Here is a 27,661-nt window from a genome sequence, read left to right as displayed (position 1 = left end):
TCATATGTTGGGTGTTTTGTTCTGTGCTCTTTTTAGGAGTGCTCCCATCTAGAGCAGTCCCTGTAAGATGCCCTGTAGAGGTGGTTTGTGGGAAGCAAATTCCCTCAGCTTTTGCTTGTCTGGGAATTGTTTAATCTCGCCATCATATTTAAATGATAGTCGTGCTGGATACAGTATCCTTGGTTCAAGGCCCTTCTGTTTCATTGTATTAAATATATCATGCCATTCTCTTCTGGCCTGTAGGGTTTCTGTCGAGAAGTCTGATGATAGCCTGATGGGTTTTCCTTTATAGGTGACCTTTTTCTCTCTAGCTGCCTTTAAAACTTTTTCCTTGCCCTTGATCCTTGCCATTTTAATTATTATGTGTCTTGGTGTTGTCCTCCTTGGATCCTTTCTGTTGGGGGTTCTGTGTATTTCCGTGGTCTGTTCGATTATTTCCTCCCCCAGTTTGGGGAAGTTTTCAGCAATTGTTTCTTCAAAGACACTTTCTATCCCTTTTCCTCTCTCTTCTTCTTCTGGTACACCTATAATATGGATATTGTTCCTTTTGGATTGGTCACACAGTTCTCTCAGTATTGTTTCATTCCTGGAGATCCTTTTATCTCTCTCTATGTCAGCTTCTATACGTTCCTGTTCTCTGGTTTCTATTCCTTCAGTGGCCTCTTGCATCTTATCCATTCTGCTTATAAATCCTTCCAGGGTTTGTTTCACTTCTGTAATCTCCTTCCTGGCATCTGTGATCTCCCTCCGGACTTCATCCCATTGCTCTTGCATTTTTCTCTGCATCTCCATCAGCATGTTCATGATTTTTATTTTGAATTCTTTTTCAGGAAGACTGGTTAGGTCTGTCTCCTTCTCAGGTGTTGACTCTGTGATCTTTGTCTGCCTATAGTTTTGCCTTTTCATGGTGATAGAGATAGTTTGCAGAGCTGGTACGAGTGACAGCTAGAAGAGCTTTCTTTCTTGTTGGTTTGTGGCCTTCCTCTCCCCCTTCACGAGGCGCTGGGTTCTCGCAGGTGTGGATGTGGTCTGGATGTTGTCCTGTGTCCTCTGGTCTCTATTTTAGGAAGAGTTGTCTTTGTTATATTTTCATATATGTGGTTTTGGGAGGAGATTTCCGCTGCTCTACTCACGCTGCCATCTTGGCTCCGCCTCCAAAATAATATAGTTTTTAAGAGTATAAATGAACTAAAGTAGGATCCTTCACTTTAACCTTCATCTTAGTCTGCACCTAACAAGGTGGGCAAAAGTCCAATCCCAAAATGAACTGGTGCTTTTAAAATTATTTGGATACTGTAAAAGTTACCAATTTACCCTAGTTTTGTAAATGTGGGAAAATAAATAGCAACACTGAAATTTGGTTTCAAGGGCATGTCTTCCCTTTTTGAAGTATAAGCTCTAGGTGACCTCAGGAGTTAGGTGACCCCAAGTTTTATCTTTTCCCCATAATCAACCAGCTCTAAATACAATTCTAGGTTGGCTTAGCTGGTCTACACAATAGTACCTTTTTCCTAAATAGGTCACTCCATTGAAAACCTTACTGTGTCTAGTAACACTTTTCAAAAGTGTGCTTTAAATTATAGTTATGTAAAACAGCTAGCTGGATGGAGAGCTGGGAGTAAATTATAATAAGAAGTACAACATTCAGAAGAGAAATTTTTAAATCACTTCAGATTAAGGATACCAGCCCACCTCCATGCTCCCATCACTGGAGGTATCAAGATAACAACATAAACACGGATTCTTCTGACCCTAAGACACTTCCATTCAAAGAACTCCTTTTCCCACTGCAGAACATCAGCTGTTCAAACATGAATGTGCTACACTGTGTTGAAGTCCTAAAGTGCTATGAATGCCAACCTGACTTCAGAGTGCTTGCTGGGCTGAATGTGACAAAATGCACCCAAAAGCTCTCTGCCCCTGCTTCAGGTACCTGCTATTGCCAACCACTGCTGAAAGCTTTCTGCTGCTCCCTTCACAGCCTCCCCCCATTTGCCTGTGTGCAAGGCCAGGACCGTCTTGGCAATGCCCATCCTTCCCAGACTCTTTATCCATTGTCTTTCTGATAGAAAAACAGGGCCTTCTTCCCTCCCTTCCATACTGCAAGACTTTGGGCTTGTAGGATGAGATTCCTGATTTTCCTGGGTCCTGCATGTTTCCCAGTTGTGATCTAACTCACTTATTCCCACTTCAACTTTGAGCTGCACATGACACCATTCTTCCTGTCTGTATCTCCCCTACTGTATTATTCTTTTGTTCAGTGTCAAGTAAAATGATGCTGAAAGATAACAGTGGCTGCATCAACTTACTTTCAGTATTGCTCTCTGAAGGCCTCACTAGCTCTCTTCTATTCTTAATGTGCCAAAGATATCTCTGCCTCAGGGCCTTTGTACTTGCTATCTTCTGCCTAAAATGTTCTTCCTACAGATCTCTGAATATCTGCTTATCATTTGAGTATGTACATATATGTGACTTCCTCAGAGAAGCTCTTGAACTAGTGTATTTAAAGCAGCCCTGTTCTCCTCCCATTATCTATTCTATTACTTTTTATTTTCTATTACTTATTACGTGAATAACTTCTGACTATATTTATTCTCTATCCCTACCTCACTCCCTGAGAAAGGAACTTTGTGTGCCTTGATCACTGGCATACCCTTTAGCTCCTACAAAATTGACACAGATGAGCAATTTAGTACATGGCCTTGAAGCTTAAACTTTGCATTTAAGGTTACGAGTTCCATCAGAAATTATATATTTCCTATGCCTTACGAAATTCAATATGTGATCTGCAAACCAATAGGGTAAGCACAGAAATGAGAAAAAGCATTTAGGTATTTTATAGCAATTTCAAATAATTTTAAGTCTGCTGAATCTAAAATTTGGGCTTAAGGTTTTTATTTTCTTTTAATTTTTCTAGAAATTAGTTTTTGTTGCATTTAACAAAAGGATTGTTCTGCAATGGATTGGGAGAAAAATAAAATTAGACTTGCTCTACAGTTAGTTTTCTCCAGGCTTCCCTTGGAACTTATTTTCTTATTTCTTCAATAAGTGAATCATCCAATGGACCCAGTATCTAACTTGTGATTTTGTTTACTACAGAAAGGATATAGATTCAGTTGCATCTCTTCCCCAAAAGACAGAAAGAGAGAATCAAACTTGGGGCACATTTCAACTTTATTCTTGTGATGGGAAAACAAAAGCAAGTTCAAACAAAGGGAGGAAAGGCTTCTCTTGCAGGGCATCCTTTAGTCCCCTGGCTAACATGTTCACAACCCAAGGTAAACATGTTCCCACGAAGCAAAAGGTTTATCCCAACGTTACAGGGAGCACAGAAGAAGATGCTTTCATTTTCTCATACACTGTCCTTTGTGGCCCATCTTGCATTTGGACTGTCTTCACAGAGAAATGGGTATTTCTATCTTGCAGTCCAGGTATGCCTCTTATGCCAACAGCCACCCTGTATCCTCTCTCTCCTCCCATACTGACTCTCTGGCTAAGCACCCCTTCACAAAAAGGCATCCACAAGTTGAGAAATTATGCTGGAAGTATGTTCATGGTGGTTTTCTTTGCAGTGGGAAGATGAGTGCTTTCTTTCTACCCTTCTATAGGTTTCTTTTTTAATAGAGTATGTAATATTTTCAGAATGCAAAAAATACATATATTACCTTGAAATATAGACCTGCTGACTAGATTTTTTTCCAAATCTCAACGTAATTTCTGTTAGTCTACTTGACTTTTGGAGAAGTGAAAGGTCATATTGTATATGCCCAAGATCAAGTGTGCAATGGACACCTTGGCCTTAGCCATAGAAGGTAGCAATGTACGGCACACAGTGGGAAAATATTTAAGAGTTAACATGAGGGTAGTTGTCTTCTAGTTTTCCATTGAGTTACCATAGTTACCTGACCAATTGCCTTATATTAGAAGTTTAATTCTGTGAAATTATAGGACTCCTTTGAGCTCTGTAAATTCAGTTTGCAACCTATTATGAAATGTCTTGATTGTTTTAATATCAATTTAGTAGCTAATTTTGCTTCTCTTTTGATTATTAAGTTCAAAAACAAACTGAATTTGAGAACTGTGGCTCCATAGCACCTGGATGTATCCTGGAGCCCCAAAATGTGATAGCTACCAAATAGATAATAATGTGACAATATCTGGGTCACCAAGGAGCAAGATTTGGATTCCTGTGGGCTCTCAGGGCTCATTTCAATCTATGGCTACATAGTTTGGTGGGGTGGGGAAGCAGTCTCAGAGGAGTCCAGATAAAACCACACCTCCTTTATCTTTTCCACCAAATTCCCTTTCAAATACTATCCACACCCTCCACCAGGTTCTTTCCTCCACCTCCCTCTCCCCAGTAGCTCAGTATATATAGGTGGGGCTGAGGATGCTAGCGGAAGAACTCTGGTTGCAAGCCCAGGTACTTTGTTAAGTCCATTTGTCAACTTTAGCCTAACTTCTCCTATGCTGTGCACCAAAGTCTGGCCCAGAAGATAAGCTTCCTGAAATGTAATTTAAGACATGTGTGACTCCCAGTGTCATCCCTCCAGTGTTATGCCCGGCACATTCTACACGGAAACTGCAGCAAAGTGATGGCAGTGAGCCTTCCACAGAAAGGCACTCCCTTGTGGGTCACCAGGTCCTACCTTTCCCTGTACAACAGTCTTCACTAAAGCCTCAAGATGACAACTGGAATTAGAAAGATGCCTGCAGCCAAAACAACCCCAAGATCAATCCCTAAGCTCTTCCCCAAATCCCTTTTCAAGGAAAAGCCATTTTCTAAAAGGAGTGGCTTCCAAAGTGATCCTCCCTGCAGCACAGACAAAAAGAAAGTAATAGAATGTCAGTGTGTTTCTCTGCTCATTCTTTTTAAGGTTTGGTTTTGGAGGACACATTTCATAAGGTGTATCTTAATAAAATTATACGTGTACATAATTTTTAACAAATATCCACATATTAAAGACGTCAACCCAACATTTTTACTGATAAGCGTGCACAAGAATTTTAGAGATAACCCCTCTAAAGACGTGAGTTCTCAGCCACAGTCCCTGGCCCTGTGTTCTAGCATCACTGGCCACTACCGTGACAAGAAAATGTTCTTTATCCTTTGGATAGAATTTGGGAGCTGGAAAAAAAGAACTATAAAAAAGAGGGATCTCTAAAAGAGACTATAACAGTTCCTTTAACAAATAAAAACTCAAATTTTATTGGCTAAAATTTCCTTATCTAATGAGGGTAGGAACCATTCTGCTCAGCTCCCCAACTGTTTCTGAACTCTGGGGCCCTCTGGAGGAATGGGTAGAAAATGCAACTGTGTACAAAACAAGCTTAACTCAGAAGGAATTTTGAGGTGGCTTGAAAGTCTTCTGTTAGGACAATGGCTTTATCAAATCCTCCCATCCTAAAAAGAAGTTGAAAGAACTATGGAAAATACAGAAGCCTATGCGTAGGTAATTAATGTAAGCTAAAATGGAAGAGTTCTGTTTTAAGATGCTAATATTGTTGAACTGTGACTATTTCAATGTTTCAAAGTGCCAAACAGAGAAACAAGTCATTCTACAACTTTAAAGTTCTCCAAATATGATGGGGGACATCAAAATTACCAGAGATTTAAAAGAGAAAGGGAAATAAAAGGTTATGGATGCCCAGATTCCATCCCAGTCTTCTTTGAATGGAAGGAGCAGGAGCAGGACTTAGGTATTTTTAAAAAGGTATCCAGGTGATTCTAATACTTGCCATGATTAATTTAAGAACCCTTCAATTTCCTATGACCAACAGTAGAAGTACAATACTAAGTACTTGTTATTTACCCCATCTTGTGAGAAAGATTTAACAACACTTCTAAGCAGGTACAAACTACTTTGAAGAATGAGTTTTCTTTATCTCAGTTCATGGGCAGAGATAAACAGACACAAATTTTCTGGATTTACAAAACACCTCACTCAAATCTCCTATTTATGCCATTCCTGTCCAAGATCTTACCTCTACAAAAAGTGGGGTGGCAGGGGAGAAAGTATGGCATATTAGGAGAGCAGTGGATCAGAAGTCAAAGATCTGGGTGCCAGCTGTGACTGCAAAAGTGAAGAGAAGCAGTTAAGCCAGAAGCACTCAGGAGTCAATATAACATGTTGTGGACACAAGCTTTGGAATCAGACACAAGCAGATTTCTACTCCAGCTCTAATGAACGGTAACTGTGAGAACTTCCAATAGTTTTATAATCTCTCTGACCCTTAGCTTTCCCAGATATAAAATAAGTACATCAATTTTCCAGGGCTGCCATAACAGAGTACCAGAGAACAGGTGGTTTAAGCAACAGAAATTTATATTCTCTTCGTCCTGGAGGCAACAACTCTGAGATCAAGACAGTTGGTAGGTTGGTTCTTCTGAGGCTTCTGACCTTAGCTTGCACAAGGCTGTCTTGTCCCTTTGCCTTCCATAAGGTCTGTATCTACATTTCCTTTTTTATAAGGACACCAGTCATATTAGATTAGGGCCCACCATAATGACCTCATTCTAACTTAATTATCCCTTTAAAGATCTTATTTCCAAATAGAGTCACATTCTGAGGTACTAGGAATTAGGGCTTCAACATAGCAATTTGGGGAGGACAAAACTCAGCCCATTACAAAGGGTAAATACCGCATAGGGCAGTTTTGAGAATTAAAAGTCACAATCTCTGTAAAATGTTTAAGACACAAAGGGTTAAGCACATAGCAAGCACTTGGTAAATGGCTGCTGTTGTTCTACTCGGTAGACCTCTCCTAGGAGCTCAGCTGGTTTCCAATTCAATCAAAAGGCAGCAGGAAAGAAAGTTCCTCGTCCACCAACTTGCTTCAATTTAATTCCTTTTCTGAGATTTTTCTAGGAGTTTTGGGTGTCGTTGGAGCTCTGCACTCTCTGCCACAATTACAGCTCAGCACTTGTAATTGTTGGTCACACAGATGGCACATTCTGGTCCCCACCCACGCACAAGGGAGCTCAGCCCAGCACAGCTCAGAACCCAGGAATAGCCTAGCTGCCACTGCCAAAGCCTCCCACTCGGGGTGATCTGTTTGCCCCTTTCATCACCTACCTCATTTTTAAGTAGTAAAGCTCCTTACATCTGCTTTCTTCATCCAGTTCAACACCTTATCATGATGAGCTTTAATCTGAGTTAAAGTTAAATAGATGGGTAAATTCAGCACAAAGACTCAGCCTTAAGCTGCTAATAGCACAAGTGTACTTTGAGGCAGCAGTGGGATACAACTTCCAAGGAACTAATCCACACCAGACTGTAAACTGTTGACACAGAATCCAAACCAAGAAAGGTGATAGCTCTGCGGTCTTCCTTTAGCTTCAGGGAGCACCTCGGTTTCAGAAGCATTCGCACAGCCATGGCAAACTCTGCTTGGGGAGAACCTAGACTTACTGGCTTCCAAAGTCCATGTGCCAGTAATAATTCAGCAAATATAGTTTTTGTACTGCATATATTATAGCCCACTGTTTACAAAGCATTTACGTAAATTTACTTATCTCTTATTCTGCCCATAAACCCTATGAGGTGGGCAAAGCTGGAATGATCACCTTCAGTTTAACACATGAGTAAATTTGGATTTGGTGAGGGCAACAAAAGAACTTGGATTTAATATCAGGGCTCTGGTTTTCCAGTGCTCTTCTTCTCCTCCTCTGCTACTGCTCCAGGGTATAAAAAAATAATCACTGAAAGAATCCTATATGTCACCCCATCTATCTTTCTGGGACCAAAAGAGCAGAGCATCGAGGTAGCATCTTCATTATCACAATTACTATTCATTGAGCATCCCTGATATGCCACATATACTATATGTACAACAAAAGCCAAAATGGCAGTGGCTGAGAGAAGCCCACTCCTGCTCCCTCTCCCCACTCGTCTCCCTGCCTGTCACTCCGAACCAGCCACAGTGACATCTTGGCTCTCCAACAGGCAGGCCCGCTCCCACCTCGGACATTTACAGCTCACATTCCCTCTGCTCAGAACACTCTTGCTCGGTGTTGTCATGTGTGCGCTCAGCTTTCCCAGGTCTCAAGTCGTGCCTTGTCAGTGAAGACTTCTCTAACCATCCTATTAAGCTGTGCCTGCACCCCACCCCCAGAACTCTTATTCACCCTCCATTCTTTTTCTTCTCTTCCTCTTCATGATTGTCAACATCATTTGTGGTATGATTTACTTTATTGTTTGAGTGTTTCTATCCCCATCAGAATGTAAGCTAAATGAGGACATAACTTAAATAAAATGTTATTTACTGCTATATCCTTACTGCCTAGAACAGTGCCTGACAAATAGTAAATACTGAAAAAATATTTGTTGAATGAATAAATAAGTATCTCAAAAGTCACAATAATTTTGCAAGGTGCACATCATCCCTGTTTTAAAATTATAAAAACTGAGGCTCAGAAAAAAGTGACTTGCCCAAGACCACCCTTGAATAACCAAAGAACCTAGATTTCAACCAAGGACTATCTGACTCTGGATTCACACCATGCTACCTTCCTCCTGAATAGAAAACTTCAGACTGAGAAATGCCTACTCCTGGTGACTAAGCAACCAACTTACCAAATGACAAGGAATCCAAATCCTATGTGGTTTCAGGGATACCGCCTGGTCTAGTGCTGCAGGCACAGACATGCCAGATTCTTTCCACACAAACACAGAACAAATGTTCTTTCTGCACCTTGCTTTTTTCTTTTAGTATATCTTGGGGATTTTTTTCTGCACAGTACATATCGCTCTCACTCTAACAACTGCAGTGCTCTCCAGGGTTTACATGTGCCATAACTTAACTACCACCACCCCGCCTCCCACTCCGATGTACATCTAAATGCTTTCCAATCATACTGCAATCGCATGACTTGACACACAATAGGAAAAAGTCGCTTAGCAAGTAGGAATACAGGCTCCAGAGACAAAATGCCTGGGTTTGAGGTTCAGTTATGCCACTTACTCACTTTGTGACCTTGGTTACCCACCTGTTTTTATAAAATGAGGATGATAATACCTAATTTAAAAAGCTGTGAGGAATACGTAAATTACTAAATGTAAGTCCCAGAGTGGTGGCTGACACAGGTAAACTCCTGGGGGTTGGGACAAATGGGGCAAAGAGTCAATACTGGGAAAAAATGGTTTGGTAACAGAAAGACACAAAGCATAACAAAGTTTGAGCTTTTACAGAAGTCTGAGAGAAGCAGTGGGGAATCAGAATATTTCCACTGCCACCATCACCCACTGTGATGCTTTCATGTGGGAGAATGAGCCTCCTTAGTCACAAAGAAGACAGACAGAAAGTAGCACCCTAAGGAGAGACCCAAGTTTTCTCTAAGGCAGAAGGCAGGGAGCATTCTGTGGAGTTATAATGTGTGTACAAGGAAAGAGGATTCCAGAGGAAACAGTGGGGGTGAAGAATTAGGGGAAAGAAAGAGGGAAGGAATAAAAAAGAGAAGAGGATAAAAAAGAAAATAGGACACTGAGGAATGATGTACTAATAACAAGGCATCACAGAGATGAAAGGTACAGTTGGGACTGAACAGCATTGAACAGCATAACTTTCAGGGCTGATGGGGTGTCCTAGTGCCTGAAGTGGTTACAAAGGCCTTGGGGATGAGCTGGGGCCCCCAACGAAGTTTGGGTGCAATGTCACAGGCCTGGAGGGTCACAGGTCCTGGAGAGGGGCTGTCACTCTGGCTAGACATATGGTCAAAGACCCCACGAAGCAAGTAGCAATATTTATCTGTCTACAGGACTCTTAAAATATAGTTTATTCTTCAGCCTACAGATCCTAACAGATACAATATGAACTGATGCCCTGAAAGATGGCATGGTGGCTCCAGTATTCCTTGAATTGATTAACAGCAGTGTCTCAAGTTGGGCTGAGCAAGTCATCAAAGTAATTCAGGTGTAATTCTCACACCAATCAGAGGGCAAGAACAGGATGTCACAGAAGTGCAACATGACCAGCACATTTTAAACCATTGTTAGCAGACATTATCCAGCCATACATATTTTTTTAAATGAATATATTGTCAGAGGAGCAAATATGAAAACTAATGAAAACTGATTATCAAGCGAGAATGTTCCTGTATCAGGACATGAAATGATCATATTACTCTGGGAAGAAAAAATGTGGGTATTTTGCTCTTAAATAAATTTAGTTGACATTGATATCCACTGATCCAAATTCTCTCCTAGAGATATACTCTTGGTATGAGATTCAATTCCTTGATACTCCAAACTGCTAGGGTACTGGAATTTAAGAAGAAACAAATAATTAGCAGATGCCCAGTGCCATGCCAAGAGCCTGGGGAGGGCAGCTAAAGCAGGAGGTGCCAGAGCAACAAGCTGAGGCAGTAGAGGGGAATAGGGAACTAGGCCACTTCTGTTTTTGTAATTTGAAGTGCACTCACTCCAGCAGAAAGGCACAGAGTCCACCACCACATGCCCAGGCAGAAAAGCAAGCCCTCTACTTGATGGAAATAAAAAGGCAGTTCCGAAGGGCAACTTCCATCATCTGCCTGGGATTTGCAGACTGTGAAAAAGCCATGCAACATCAGGCCCCCTTCCTACCTCCATTAAGATCTGGGGCCAACATGGTTGCTTCTGACCACATCTCTTCCCAGTTGTTGGGAAAGCAAGAATCAGTGGCCTACAAATGCAAGCCACAGTTCATCACAATTAATCATTGAATGAATGATTAAAGCTGAAAGCAGCTGGTTGTTCATCCATAGTCTTCCCTAACTCTGGGCATTCAAACCATTCATACCACCAACCAGAAGCCTTAGTAGCAAGCTAAAATTAATCACCATCAAAATCTGTTTTATGAAGGCTTTTCTTCTCTCTCATATTTTATAATGACCTTATCTGTCTACACATTATTTATTTGTGTGTGTATCTAAGACCTCCAATATTTCACTTCATCCAGATTTTGACAGATGGTAAAAAGAAGCCGCAGCAGCTGTGCTGCAGATGTTGGCAAACAGAGCTTAGGCTACGTCATATCATTTTGTGTGTTCCACATTTCCCACTGTGCTGAGAGCTCTAGGACTTACTTCCTGCTCACTGAAACCCAGAGACACTTGGAACTCTTCTATCATATATCCTAGAGCTAAGGAGCTTTGAAATAAGTGGATCCTATTCTCAAAGGGCTCATATGTGCACAGTAAATTATTTTAAAACCTAGATATGCTATAATCACAACTTAGTGGTCCACTGATAAATAGAAGAGAGATACCACAGGAAATCTGGTTTTAAACCATAACCTTGGATCTTCAAAGTGGCTTACTGAAATAAAAGATGAGTTCTTATTCAGCAGGCATTCTTGGGGAAATTCCCAAATAGCGATGAGATCTTCTGGCATCAGTCCAATGATTTTTCCTGCTTAAGGAGATAGCTGAAACTAGTTGCTTATGGCCCTTGTTCTTAGACAAGTTATACCAAAATCACTGAGCCCTTTTCCCAGTAAGGGAAGAGGAACAGTGCTTTAAGGAAGGAGCTGTTATCTGCAAATCCCTTGCTTAAAGGCTCTTCCATTTAAGACTGCTCATCTATTCTTTGAACATAAGCCTCTATAAACAAAGTAGGGAAAAACTGGTCCCACTGTACCTCAATTGAGACAAAAGGAAACTATAAATGATTTCACTATAGGCCTGTATTTTTGCCCCAAGGGAAACAACAGAGGCCAAGTATCCCCTACACAGGCTCAGCTGCTGGCTACAGGCAAGGCCTCTCTGTTAATGGACACATATTTATAAGCCTTTTCCATGTATCAAACACAGTTGTTTTATACTGTTTTCATAAAAATGGTATCACTAGAGAACATTCAAGCTATATGGAAAAATTGGCAATACAACCATGAACAAAACAGAATAATCTTTGCTTTGTGGGGCCTACACTGGGGGTGGGGTTTAAAGAAGGTGCGAAATGCCAAACATGAAGATACATATATGATATCACATGATTATAATAAAAGAAGAGTGACATGAGCATGTTACAGGAAGGACTCACTGAGGAGAGAATATTTCAGTAGAGATCTGAATGCAGCAAATCCACCTGAATATCTGGAGGCAGAGAACTACAGAAGAGGGTGTAGGAAGTGTAATAGTCCTGCAACATGAGGGTAGTTATGAAATATACGATATAGTTCAGGAATATAAACAAAGTTTTGCTTTCCCCTGCCCTCAAGATAAAAGGTCTGAATGTGTTTGAAGGCAAAAGAAAACACAGAAGAAAAAAACTGACATATGACAAAGACAAAGAATATTCAATATATCTAAGTGGCATCCTTGATATAGAAAAGCTGAACAAATGGACAACAAGATTTAATACAGGAGAACTTCTCTGAAAGGAAAGAAATGAACTGCAGATCAAAAGAACACACTATACATAGGAGAGGAAAGAGGAAAAAAATAAATTGGGATATTCTATTTACTTTGAACATGAAGAAACAATTCTTCAGGATGTCTATACTGGGAAAGAAGAGAAAAATGATATTCTCCTATATGAGGAGAAAGTCAGACTGGCCTTAGGTTTCTACAGAACAATCCAAGCTGGAAGAACATAAAACAATGACTGTGAGGGGGCAGAGCCAACATGGCGGCGTGAGTAGGACAATGGGAATCTCCTCCCAAAAACATATATATTTTTGAAAATACAACAAATACAACTAATCCTAAAAGAGAGACCACAAGACACAGGACAACAGCCAGACTACATCCACACATGCGAGAGCCCAGCGCCTGGTGAAAGGGGTAAGATACAAGCCACAGCCCGGCGGGACCCAAGCACACCTCCCCCCAGCTCCCGGCGGGAGGGAGAGGGAGCCCAGGACTGCTAAACACCCAGCCCCAGCCACCCGCTCTCTGCCGCAAGACACAAAGACCCAGTCTACATGCAATTACCCAACACAAGCCACTAGGGGTCGCAGTTGTCCCAGTAAAGAAAAGCCAGTAGCAAGTGAAAAGTTTGGCCCTCCCAGCTGACAGTCAATAGCACCTGTCAACTTGAAAAGCCAAAAAAACATGATCCAGACAAGACTAACCCAGACAGCTTCGGCATCTGCTACATCTTCCCCTGAGAAGGAACCTGGGGAGATAGATTTAACCAGTCTTCCTGAAAAAGAACTCAAAACAGAAGTCAAAACCATGCTGATGGACTTGCAGAGAAATATGCAAGAACTAAGGAAGGAGAATACAGAAATAAAACAAGCTCTGGAAGGACTTCAAAACAGAATGGATGAGATGCAAGAGACCATTAATGGACTAGAAAACAGAGAACAGGAACACAGAGAAGCTGATGCAGAGAGACACAAAAGGATCTCCAGGAATGAAAGAATTCTAAGAGAGCTGAGTGACCAATCGCAACAGAACAATATCTGCATTATAGGGGTACCAGAAGAAGAAGAGAGAGAAAAAGGGATAGAAAGTGTCTTTGAAGAAATAATTGCCAAAAACTTCCCCAAACTAGGGGAAGAAATGGCCTCTCAGACCACAGAGGTACACAGAACTCCCATGACAAGGGATCCACGGAGGGCAACACCAAGACACATAATAATTAAAATGGCAAAGATCAAAGACAAGGACAAAGTACTAAAGGCAGCCAGAGAGAAAAAAAAGGTTACCTACAAAGGAAAACTCATCAGGCTATCATCAGACTTCTCAACAGAAACCTACAGGCCAGAAGACAACGGCATGATATACTTAATGCAATGAAACAGAAGGGCCTAGAACCAAGACTACTGTATCTAGCACGAATATCATTTAAATATGAAGGAGGGATTAAACAATTCCCAGACAAGCAAAAGTTTAGGAAATTTGCCTCCCACAAACCACCTCTACAGGGCATCCTACAGGGACTGCTCTAGATGGGAGCAGTCCTAAAAAGAGCACAGAACAGAACACCCAACATATGAAGAAGGGAGGAGGAGGAATAAGAAGGGAGAGAAATAAAGAATCATCAGACCGCATTTATAATAGCTCAACAAGTGAGTTAAGTTAGACGGTAAGATAGTAAAGAAGCTAACCCTGAACCTTTGGTAACCACAAACTTAAAGCCTGCAATGGGAATAAGTTCATACCTCTCAATAATCACCCTAAATGTAAATGGACTGAATGCACCAATCAAAAGACACAGAGTAATAGAATGGATAAAAAAGTAAGATCCATCCATATGCTGCTTACAAGAGACTCACCTCAAACCCAAAGACATGCACAGACTTAAAGTCAAGGGATGGAAAAAGATATTACATGCAAACAAGAGAGAGAAGAAAGCAGGTGTTGCAATTCTGGTATCAGACAAAACAGACTTCAAAATAAAGAAAGTAACAAAAGACAAAGAAGGACATTACATAATGATAAAGGGCTCAGTCCAACAAGAGGATATAACCATTATAAATATATATGCACCCAATACAGGAGCACCAACATACCTGAAACAAAAACTAAAGGAGGAAATAGAATGCAATGCATTCATTCTAGGAGACTTCAACACACCACTCACTTCAAAGGACAGATCCACCAGGCAGAAAATAAGTAAGGACACAGAGGCACTGAACAACACACTAGAACAGATGGACCGAATAGACATCTACAGAACTCTACATCCAAAAGCAACAGGATACACATTCTTCTCAAGGGCACATGGAACATTCTCCAGAATAGACCACATACTAGGCCACAAAAAGAGCCTCAGTAAATTTCAAAAGATTGAAATTCTACTAACCAACTTTTCAGACCACAGAGGCATAAAACTAGAAATAAACTGTACAAAGAAAGCAAAAAGGCTCACAGACACATGGAGGCTTAACAACACGCTCCTAAATAATCAATGGATCCATGACCAAATCAAAATGGAGATCCAGCAATATATGGAAACAAACGACGACAACAACACTAAGCCCCAACTACTGTGGGACACAGCGAAAGCAGTCTTAAGAGGAAAGTATATAGCAATCCAGGCATATTTTAAAAAGGAAGAACAATCCCAAATAAATGGTCTAATGTCACAATTATCAAAATTGGAAAAAGAAGAACAAATGAGGCCTAAGGTCAGCAGAAGGAGAGACATACTAAAGATCAGAGAAGAAATAAATAAAATTGAGAAGAATAAAACAATAGCAAAAATCAATGAAACCAAGAGCTGGTTCTTCGAGAAAATAAACAAAATAGATAAGCCTCTAGCCAGACTTATTAAGAGGAAAACAGAATCAACACAAATCAACAGTATCAGAAATGAGAAAGGAAAAATCACGACTGACCGCACAGAAATACAAAGAATTATTAGTGAGTACTATGAAAACCTATATGCTAACAAGCTTGGAAACCTAGGAGAAATGGACTTCCTAGAAAAATACAACCTTCCAAGACTGACCCAGAAAGAAACAGAAAATCTAAACAGACCAATTACCAGCAACGAAATTGAAGCCGTAATCAAAAAACTACCAAAGAACAAAACGCCCGGGCCAGATGGAGTCACCTCAGAATTTTATCAGACATACAGGGAAGACATAATACCCATTCTCCTTAAAGTTTTCCAAAAAATAGAACAGGAGGGGATACTCCCAAACTCATTCTATGAAGCTAACATCACCCTAATACCAAAACCAGGCAAAGACCCCACCAAAAAAGAAAATTACAGACCAATATCCCTGATGAACATAGATGCAAAAATACTCAACAAAATATTAGCAAACCAAATTCAAAAATACATCAAAAGGATCGTACACCATGACAAAGTGGGATTCATCCCAGGGATGCAAGGATGGTACAACATTCAAAAGTCCATCAACATAATCTATCACATCAACAAAAAGAAAGACAAAAACCACATGATCATCTCCATAGATGCTGAGAAAGCATTTGCCAAAGTTCAACATCCATTCATGATAAAAACTATCAGCAAAATGGGAATAGAGGGCAAGTACCTCAACATAATAAAGGCCATCTATGATAAACCCACAGCCAACATTATATTGAACAGCGAGAAGCTGAAAGCTTTTCCTCTGAGATCGGGAACTAGACAGGGATTCCCACTCTCCCCACTGTTATTTAACATAGTACTGGAGGTCCTAGCCATGACAATTAGACAAAACAAAGAAATACAAGGAATCCAGATTGGTAAAGAAGAAGTTAAACTGTCATTATTTGCAGATGACATGATACTATACATAAAAAACCCTAAAGACTCCACCCCAAAACTACTAGAACTGATATTGGAATACAGCAAAGTTGCAGGATGCAAAATCAACACACAGAAATCTGTGGCTTTCCTATACACTAACAATGAACCAACAGAAAGAGAAATCAGGAAAACAACTCCATTCACAATTGCATCAAAAATAAAATAAAATACCTAGGAATAAACCTAACCAAAGAAATGAAAGACTTATACTCTGAACACTACAAGTCACTCTTAAGAGAAATTAAAGGGGACACTAACAGATGGAACATCATCCCATGCTCATGGCTAGGAAGAATTAATATCGTCAAAATGGCCATCCTGCCCAAAGCAATATACAGATTTGATGCAATCCCTATCAAATTACCAGCAACATTCTTCAATGAACTGGAACAAATAATTCAAAAATTCATATGGAAACACCAAAGACCCTGAATAGCCAAAGCAATCCTGAGAAAGAAAAATAAAGTAGGGGGGATCTCACTCCCCAACTTCAAGCTATACTACAAAGCCACAGTAATCAAGATAATTTGGTACTGGCACAAGAACAGAGCCACAGACCAGTGGAACAGATTAGAGACTCCAGACATTAACCCAAACATATATGGTCAATTAATATTTGATAAAGGAGCCATGGACATACAATGGCAAAATGACAGTGTCTTCAACAGATGGTGCTGGCAAAACTGGACAGCTACATGTAGGAGAATGAAACTGGACCATTGTCTAACCCCATACACAAAAGTAAATTCAAAATGGATCAAAGACCTGAATGTAAGTCATGAAACCATAAAACTCTTAGAAAAAAACATTGGCAAAAACCTTTTAGACATAAACATGAGTGACCTCTTCTTGAACATATCTCCCCGGGCAAGGAAAACAACAGCAAAATTGAACAAGTGGGACTATATTAAGCTGAAAAGCTTCTGTACAGCAAAAGACACCATGAATAGAACAAAAAGGAACCCTACAGTATGGGAGAATATATTTGTAAATGACAGATCTGATAAAGGCTTGATGTCCAACATATATAAAGAGCTCACATGCCTTGACACACAAAAAACAAATAATCCAATTAAAAAATGGGCAGAGGAACTGAACAGACAATTCTCCAAAAAAGAAATACAGATTTCCAACAGACACATGAAAAGATGCTCCACATTGCTAATTATCAGAGAAATGCAAATTAAAACTACAATGAGGTGTCACCTCACACCAGTAAGGATGGCTGCCCTCCAAAAGACAGACAACAACAAATGTTGGCGAGGCTGTGGAGAAAGGGGAACCCTCCTACACTGCTGGTGGGAATGTAAATTAGTGGAAAGCAGTATGGAGGTACATCAAAATGCTCAAAACAGACTTACCATTTGACCCAGGAATTCCACTCCTAGGAATTTACCCTAAGAATGCAGCAATCAAGTTTGAGAAAGAGAGATGCACCCCTATGTTTATCGCAGCACTATTTACAATAGCCAAGAATTGGAAGCAACCCAAATGTCCATCGATAGATGAATGGATAAAGAAGATGTGGTACATATACACAATGGAATACTACTCAGCCATAAGAAAAGGGCAAATCCTACCATTTGCAGCAACATGGATGGAGCTGGAGGGTATTATGCTCAGCGAAATAAGCCAGGCGGAGAAAGAGAAATACCAAATGATTTCACTCATCTGTGGAGTATAAGAACAAAGGAAAAACTGAAGGAACAAAACAGCAGCGGAATCAGAGAACCCAAGAATGCACTAACAGGTACCAAAGGGAAAGGGACTGGGGAGGATGGGTGGGTAGGGAGGGATAAGGGGGGTGAGAAGAAGGGGGGTATTAAGATTAGCATGCATGGGGGGTGGGAGAAAGGGGAGGGCTGTACAACACACAGAAGACAAGTAGTGATTCTACAACATATTGCTATGCTGATGGACAGTGACTGTAAAGGGGTTTATAGGGGGGACCTGGTATAGGGGAGAGCCTAGTAAACACAATATTCATCATGTAAGTGTAGACTAATGATAACAAACAAAAAATAAATTAAAAAATTAAAAAATTAAAAAAAAGCAGTTCCTGTGTGGTGACCTCCAATGAGATCTACACAATGGTATAAAAGGCATATAAAAGTGTAGGCAAAGGGTTTGTTTGTGCTTATACAGAGGTTCAAAGCCTAATTTGGCTACCCTGAAAATGAACTAAGATACAATATGAAAAGGAACTTCCAACATCAGCACTCTCTGGAAGACTCATGCCAGAAGATGATCATCAAAAAACCCCAACAAAGATCCACGCACTGCTACAGGTGTAGATGCACTCATCCCACCGGTTCCTGGACTTACCATGGGAATGAAGAAGGAGATATCTAAGCTGGCCCGTGCATACAGTAAAACAACAAATTTGACTGGATCTATACTGTTGGAACTCAACCAAGAATTAGGAGAAGTGCAAATTGTAGTGCTCCAAAATCTTACAACTACAGACTATTTACTGTTAAAAGAACATGTGGGATGTGAACAGTCCCCAGGAATGGGTTGTTTTAATTTGTCTGATTTCTCTCAGACTGTTCAAGTTCAGTTGGACAATATCCACCATATCATAGATAAGTTTTCACAAATGCCTAAGGTGCCTAACTGTTTTTCTTGGTTTCACTGGAGATGGTTGGTAATTATAGGTATGCTTTGGTTATGTAACTGTATTCCTATTATGTTAATGTGTGTGTGCAATTTAATTAGTAGTTTAAAACCTATACATGCTTAAGTTACTCTACAAGAAGATATGTCAAAGTAATAATCAATCTTCCCATGTTTTCTTCCACCTGCTACTTCTATAGCTTTTCTTCTTCCTTCCTAATTACAACCCATAAATAGAAGTCATGCCTCATATCGAATTTACCGTGTATCACAATTCTTCCAAGTGGTAAAGATACCTCAAGACAAATGCTGGGCATAGAAGCCACAGGGCATAAATATGCAAAGAAGTAAAAAACTAACCTTTTCAAACAATAAGGCTTCTCTCTCACTTACCGACTTTACATTTTCCTGTATGGCCCCGGAAGATGACTGGTTAGCCAGAGACGGGTAAGATTCCTCAAGGGAGGAACAACCTAAGACAGCCACAGTCGCAGGGGGGCCATCAGGTGAGGAATTCGGGATCAACAGAGGTGAGGCTTAGAACCTCACCCCCCCTGTTTTGAGAGAAATCTGCTGCATCCATGGATGTTTTATTACCCTTGTCTAGCTTGGATTAGCACATAGTCTATAGGCACACACCTGATCATCTACATTTGGTCTCTTATAACACTAAACTATGTTTTCTACCTTTATCTTGCATCTACCTACCACTTCAGCATTTTATTAGAAATAATAATAATAGAGAAATGTGGTATCCACATATAAATCAAGTATAAAAATCAAACGAATATTCATATTTGAACTGACTGTTTATAGTTCATAATGCATGATCAAAACCGAAAGTTTCTGTGATGACTGCCCTTGTACTGTTCACCATGTAACTTATTCACTATGTAAGAATTTGTTCTCCATGTAAGAACTTGTTCGTTATGCTTCAGAAGTTTGGAGACTGACAAAAATTAGGCTTGGGGTGGATTAATGATTATACATTGAGCATTGAGTCCCCTATACAGAATTTTATTGTTGTTAACCATTTGATCAATAAATAGGAGAGACGCCCTCACAAAAAAAAAAAAAAGTACACACTTCCAATTGTAAAATAAATAAGTAACTGGGATGTAATGTATAGCATAAGGAATATAGTCAAAATATTGTAACAACTTGGTATGGTGATAGCTGGTACCTAGAATTATCATGTATATAAATGTTGAATCACTGTGTTGTACACCTGAGCCTAATGTAATACTGTGTGTCAACTACCCTTCAATAAAAAATAATTATCTAAAAAAAAAAAAAAACAATGACTGTGAAAGTCTGAAGGACACAAGGACCACTCGAGAATATCACCTGAACTGTGGGACAATAATGAGACATCCTCAAATATGAAAACTCATGAGCCCTTCTGCGAAGTAGGGAGGAAGGGAGGAGAGAAGAAGGGAGAGAAGAAGAGAAGAGAGCAAGGAAACACAGTCAACAAGATCCAAAATTCATAAACCAAGGTGAGGAATGCAAAAGTGTTAAAAAGTAGTACAGATTTATTCAGATATAACTCATGTACCATACAATTCCATAATAATGTACAACTAATGGTTTCTAGGGTATTAGAAACATAAATAAAACAAATATAATCAAGAGAAGTGGTGGTGGGTAGGAAAAGCAGTGCATGGAATTCATTTAAAGTTTCTAGATGTAAGACAAAAATAAAAGGAAACAAAATTACAGAAGAACATGTATAATACATTTTAACAAAAGCCAACAAAAATCCAAAAATCAGGAGGGAGGAAGGGAGATGGGGTAGGGGAAAGTGTAAGTATATTAATCTTACTGTCCACTGCAGAGAGACAATATCTCCTGTCTAAATTTGAAATGTGAAATTAAAAACAACAAATATATCTATCTAATGACTTTCACAACCTTAAAGAGCAGTCATAGGAATGAATATCACAGGTGATGAAGAAAGATTTATCTAAAATTCAGTTATAATTCCTTCAAGTTCACTTCAGCTTTTGTTCTTCTTAAATTTAAGTAAAATGAAATACTTCTTAAAATTTTGTAAAGTATGTAGCCATTCTGATACATTTTGTAATATAGTGAGTTATAAGAAATACATATTTGGTCATTTTTATGACCGAATATATATTTCCCAGGTATATTTGGTCTTCTTCCACAGTTTCTGGAAATACTGCAGTCTTAAAGGTGAAACAGGTGTTTTGTCATGTTAATGAGAGACTTTTGGTTCCCCCCCTCAAGGGCAGGGCTGGAGGCTGAATCAGCCAGTGGCCAGTATTTGGTCAGTCATGACTGCGCAATGATGCCCTCACCTAACCTCCGAGAAGAGCTCCATGTCTCTCTCTCTGCCCTGCTCTGCCTGCTCTGCTTGGTTGGATCCTGCTTTTTGGTCGGAGAGCGCTTCTCTGACTGGGGAACCAGAACATCTTCACTTGCCACCAAGCCGGGTCCCACGCTCCACGAGGACAGAAGCTCCTTCATTTGGGACCTTGCCCTATGTCTCTCTTCATCTGGCTGTTAACTTGTATTCTTTATAAAACTGGTAAGCCTAAGTGTTTTCCTGAGTTCTGTGAACCGCTCTAGCAAATTAATTGAACCTAAGGGGGGAGGTCGTGGGAACCTCCAATCTATACCTGGTAGGTCAGAAACACAGGTACCTGCCTGGGGCTTGTGACTGGCATCTGGAGTGCAGGGTGGAGGGCAGTGTTGTACAATGGGGCCCTTAACCTGGGAATCTGGTGCTGTCTCTCGGCAGACAGCATCAGAATTGAGTTAAGTTCTCCAACACCCTGCTGGTGTTCAAGAATTGCTTGGTTTAAGTATGTGTGGGAAAACCCCCTCCCACATATTTACACACATTGGAATCAGGTCCAGATACCTGAATAAAGTACATACTTCATTATATTACTTCGTAAGTATACTACTACTATTACTGCTGTGTATAATATTGTTACTGTTATACATATATGTAGGGAAGAAATATACCATTGCATTTAATGTCAGAGATGTTACACATTTCTATGTGCACATATGTACATGGGGAGGTAGATATAATGACGGTTTTCAAATGTTAACTCTTGTTTTCTAGCTAGTGAGACTTCAGACGATCTGTTGATTTTCTTTACATTTGCCCATATGGCTTGAATGTTTTATAGTGATAATATAATTTTATAAAAACAGTATAAAAAAGATAAAATTAAATTCTTTGTATTTTCCCATATCTTATTCTCCTGATAATCCTAATCAACTTGTTCATCTTTTCAAAATCCAATTTTCTTATTAGTGATAGACCATTCAACAGTTTCCTATTATTTTGGGGTTTTTGTCTAGGTAAGGTTTAATGGAAGATGAGTGATTGTTAAGTTATGCTTTCCCCAAGTGCACCTGATGAGGGACAAATATGACCATCCTTATTAACACATTATTTTTTGTTAAGTTTCTCAGCAGTTTACTACTGAAATAATAAGTTCCAACACCTACATCAGTATGTGTTTGTGTGTACACACACATATATGCTTAACACTGATAATAAAAACACCATTTGACCACCTACTGAGTTTCAGAATTCCACCAAGAGTTTTACATTTGTTACCAATGCCTATGCCATACATACTCCTATTTTATGGATGAGGAAAAATAATCTAAGAAAGGTAACTGCTTGCTCAAGACTTCACAGCTCATAAATTACAAATTGATACTCCAGTCTGACTCGTTAGACCATACTTTTCCACGACATTATTGTTTTCTTAGTGTGGTGCTTTGTGCATAGTAAATACACAATTATTTATTATTAAACTAGCAAATTATACTTCAGATGTTTTGGATGAAACTTTGTAATAAATTTGCTCAATTCATCCAAGTCCCAAGATACCTGTTTCATAAATTAGGGAAGTAGGCTCTCCTAACATCTAAAATTAGGATTTGAAAATAGTTTCATCCTGTGCCTTACCTTACAGATGACTAATTAAATAGCAATAATAAATGGGCTGAGTGCATCTAAAAGTATATGACAAGTTATGTCCAATATGTCCAATAGAAAGAAATCATCATTTAATATCTGAAGTGAATATAAAGTCAAAATTCTTCAATCTAATTAGTTTTTAAATGTTAGTTGGGAAAAGCTTAAAAATAAGTTAATCACTCAAATTCCAAGTTTTAAACTTCATTTTAACCTCCTTCTAACTTCTTTGATCCTTATTCAGCTCCCTACTTTTAAATTTAATGAAGTATTTAGCTTTCACCCCCACCCACTTTTCCAGCCTCATCTGCTCATATTTTTCAGAGCTGGGATTATCCACCTGTGGTTTCCAGAACACATCTGCTGTTTAATGCCTCTTTATCTTTTGCACATGTTTCCCCCATCTAGAATGTGTTTCTATTCCCACTCTTTCAAAGTTTAACTCTTGACACCACCATCTCCAAGAAATCTCCCTAATAGCTGCCTCTCCAACCCCTCAAACAGGGAAATAGGTAGGTTACTTCTCCTCTACACTACCTCTTGTGTTTCACCCCCTTCACTAGTGCTCCCAAGATCCTATAGTGCAATTGTTTATGCAGCATGTGCTCCTCCTGGACTATAAGGTCAAGTAGTGTGCTATTCCTTCTTTATAAATGCCAAACTCATCAGGACACTCAAAGGACATATATTTAATTTGTTTTTTGATCTCTGAACCAAGTTTTTTCAGGGTGTGCTCAAATATCTGCATAAAGTTTTCCATATGGCCCTTAATGCTTATATGTTAAAATCTATGTCAACACAAGCAAACTCAAGGTTGTCTACTATATTAAGACTGTTCCTCAGCCTGAGCCAACAGTCAGATCAATCAGAAGAAAGCCACGAGAAATGGAGATGGGACAGGTCTCAGGAGAGAATCTAATAAAGAAGAGAAGAAACCCAGTATTTTTCAGTCAGATACTCACTTCATATTGACAAGGATGCTGGAAAGTAGGAGAAATCATAGGATAAAAAACAAGTTCTTAAGCTTTGCGCAGTGGCAGTATCGTAGCCAATGAGGTTTATCCGAGGCGCGATTATTGCTAATTGAAAACTTTTCCCAATACCCCGCCATGACGACTTGAAATATAGTCGGCATTGGCAATTTTTGACAGTCTCTACGGAGACTGATTCAAGAAAAAAAAAAAAAAAACAAGTTCTTCCAGTTTAGATTTAAATCATAAAAATCAAAGACAACCTTTAGTGCCCACAAAACTGAATCACTACTGGATTCTAAATGCCAAGAGGGCCACATCCTGCCCACTCTGTTGCTCTACTATGGTGTCTAGACAGTGCCTGGCACAGAGTTGGTACTCAATAAATACTTACTTGTAGGAAATTTTATGAATACTTAGAATCAAAGGGAATTTGCATAATCACCTGAGACCATTAACAAAGGACCTGCAATAGCTTTAATGGAATCAAAGCTAGATATAAGGTCTGATCAGGCTCTGTACTTTGAATAAGGTATATCATAAGACAGAGTGAGCTAAATTTCAAGTCAGGTGTTACCAAGATGATTTTTTTTATAACCTAACCCTACTGAGTAGTGGTCTTTCCTGTGTAACTCAGCCAATACTGATGTTTAGAAAACTGTTCCCCAGTCTTATTGAAAGTAGATACAGACACTTACTTCTTCTCTTTGCCTATCTTCCCCTTGGTGAAGTCACAGTACACTATTCAAACTGAGAATAATTATATGTCTACAAATCCTTTCACTTAAGACTATCCAAATAACTTAATAATCATGTTAGGAGTATAACCAAACATAGGTCTCAAGTTTCAAAATATCTTCTTCTAAGATGATAAAATATGTCATTTGTTTTAAAACACAAACTTAAAGATGTTCCATTTTGGTGAAGACTCTCATGGCTATACAGCTATAACAATTTTTTTAAATCAACCAAATCCAATAAATAGTTGCTGATCCTCCACAAAACCCAACATACACTAAACAGATACCTTGATCAAACTCCACCTTCAAAGTTCCAAAATAGTAATAATAATAATGTGCCCACAATGAAAATGAACAAAACATTTATTTAAGAGCTGCTACCCAAATTGTTTCCTCAAATGAGAATTTTGGATACAGAAAAAAAAACATTTGTCAGATGTATTTATATTTATATTGTTTTGGGGCATGTGTGGGATCTCTAGGAATGTGGCATTAAGACTACTCTACACACACTAATCTTTGTTCATGAAGAATATCAGTCCTTACTTGTAAAATCTTTACACTTACCTCCTGGAGCACAGACCCCGTCTCACCTACACCATGGGGGGGCTGTCTTCCACTCCTTCACCAGGAGCTTCTTGACAAGCTTGCCCTACCTCTGCTAGCCCACTCCAAAATGTTTTTTCCCTCCATTTTTCTTCACTGCCACTATTCCAGTAGGAAGTCAGTCACTTTATTCACTTTGGAAATACCCAAGACCTCACTGTTATTTCAGCCTTTGGGTAGATATGACGTCAGTTGAGAGCTACAATGAGGAGCAAGTCGTGCAATTCTAATGAGGTACCAACGGTTTTGATTGTTCAATCCCTGCTTGGCAGGCAAGAAAACCACCACAGCAACCTAGTAGAATTCTATCAATTCTATAACCATTCTTTAGAAATCACTCCACTTGCTTTAACTCTTCCATTCAAGGTATCACAGTGCAGTCACTGCCTTAACAATGAATGATCTAAGATACAAACATTATCTGACAATATTTATTCAGAACTAAATATCTGAAAGTAAATTTGTATGATAATTTATTACCTTCTTACACATACACGTACACACACAGAAGCACACACATGGGAAGGGAGAGAGAAAAAGCCCGATTCTTTTTTTTTTCCAAAGAGAATGTCTTCAGCGATCTTCTAAAGAAACCTATAAAACATTTTATTCTTGAAATATGGCCTATATTCACAAGAACTATAGAAAAAAATTTGCTCTTGGCATTTCTAAATAGATGTACTTCAGAAGATCCGTGATCGTTGGCTTTTTCTGTAGGAATGTGCTGCCCAGTGGGATGTGACAACACTCTTCAGAGGTCTGATTCAGAAAGAAAAATATGGAGGGATAAGGTCAGAGCAGTCAACATACCAGTCCAATAGGGTAAAATGCATTTCCAAAACCAGGACAAAATACACTAGCCCCAGCATCTGTAGCCTGGTTTCTTAAGCATCCACCTTGTACTTGGTTAACAGTGGCTCTGAGTAAACATGTACCTTGAAAGATCTCACGTCTGAGATCACTTAATTCTCAGGGGAAAAAAACACACACAGACCCTGCACACATTCAAGCAGCTCTGACTTCTGCTTAAAACATATCCCAGAATTATCTAAGGAAAATACCAGTTAGCATTCAACACTGCTCACAATGAAACAAATGGACACTACCGCCACAGACCAAATGAGGACTCTGTTCTAAAGGTATCTTTATCTCCAATGAAAAGCTTTATATTCCTCTTACAATTCCTCTTACATTGCTTTTTATAAAACCGAACTTTGACAACATATTTAAATATTTTGGTACCTAAAAGCATATGGCAGACAATTCTATCTTGCTACTTGGGGATATGTTAGGATTAAGCTGAGAACTTACAGGTTACTATTTAAAGTGCATTAACAGTCAAGTTTAGACATAAAAACTATTACTAACACACTCCCTACTGGCCCCACCCCACTGCCAACCTCCCCCCACCCTTTTTTTTTTTTACAAATGAAGAATTTGTATTTGTTTTAAAGGGTTGGTTTTTACTCCCTAGGTACTATTTCACCTAGTAAGCAGTAAATACCCTCGCTGTGAAACTTAAAAACAAACAAACAAAAAACCCATGGTTATAACAAAATTAGAAGGCTTGTGCAATGCATTCCCCTGGTAGAACATTTGTCTTAAAAATTGAAGAAAAACTCTTTAAAAAACTGCTCTCATGTATTAAACTTCCAAGGAAATTAGAGAGAAAGAAAGAAAAAAGAGAAGGAAAAAAAGCCATACACACACGTGTTTCTTACCTAGCTGGAAAGCACACCATGGAGGCAAGGTAGTGCCACACTATTTTTAGCAAGGACATGGCTGACCAAACCACAGAGCACCCACCACCCCGCCCACCGGCCCCCCTTGGTATTCCCTTGGCTTGCATCCACTCTCCTTCTTTCCACCCACCACTTGCAGGATGCCTCTCTACAGCCATATGGACCAAGATGATGATTCATCTGTCATCCAGAATTCTCTTCTTGACCTTCCCAATTTGATTGCCTTTAGCACACTCAACAGGCATCACTCTACAGAGCATGTGCCCTGGGACATAAGGAGTTTAAAACTGAACCCAGAACTAGGCATTCCTGACACTCCTCACTTTACCAAATGGATTTATTCCAGAGCTTTAAAAAAAAATCATGACTGAAAAAGTGACCAGATGGGTTTTCAAGGAGAAAGATACAAAACTAACTCAGTTAAGAGACTGACGTACTTCACTAAAAACAGGCCCTTGATGTAAAAGAACTTCAGTTACTCACCCTGAGAGGAAAAGTTATGGCAAAAGCAAAGCACCGAAAAGGTTCATAAGACATTCCATACCTGAACCTGACTTTTCAACTTTGCAAGGCTAAATATTTTTAAAACTATTTTTGAACTTAACACTTCAGTCACATACACAGAAAAAATTTAGGACCTGCACATCATATATGACAAATAATAACAAAATCTCATCCTTAAATAGCATTACTCTTATCGCAAACATCCTTGTAAGCACTTTATGTATATCCACTTGCTCCATCCTTCCAAACCCCTTTTTAAATCTGTTTTCCAGGAGGAATAAAATGCACAGAGAGGTAAGGTGACATGCCCAAGGTTACACACTACTGG

The 27,661-nt window shown here is 39.4% G+C and overlaps 1 protein-coding gene and 1 non-coding gene across 8 annotated transcripts in view; one reads left to right on the top strand and one right to left on the bottom strand.

Moving 5' to 3' along the window:
* The window catches only part of AK4 (adenylate kinase 4), a 94,429-nt gene that overhangs the window by 28,115 nt on the left and 38,653 nt on the right, over window positions 1-27,661 (bottom strand). The gene's annotated exons all lie outside the window — the stretch shown is intronic.
* Window positions 23,793-23,933, top strand: LOC118973547 (U4 spliceosomal RNA). The gene has a single exon (XR_005062952.1). It is a non-coding gene; the product is annotated as a U4 spliceosomal RNA (small nuclear RNA).

This window comes from Manis javanica, chromosome 4 (assembly GCF_040802235.1).
Source record: "Manis javanica isolate MJ-LG chromosome 4, MJ_LKY, whole genome shotgun sequence".
Lineage (NCBI taxonomy): Eukaryota > Metazoa > Chordata > Mammalia > Pholidota > Manidae > Manis > Manis javanica.
The sequence above is the reverse complement of the archived record's forward strand: the minus strand, read 5'-3'. Positions and strand labels throughout refer to the sequence as shown.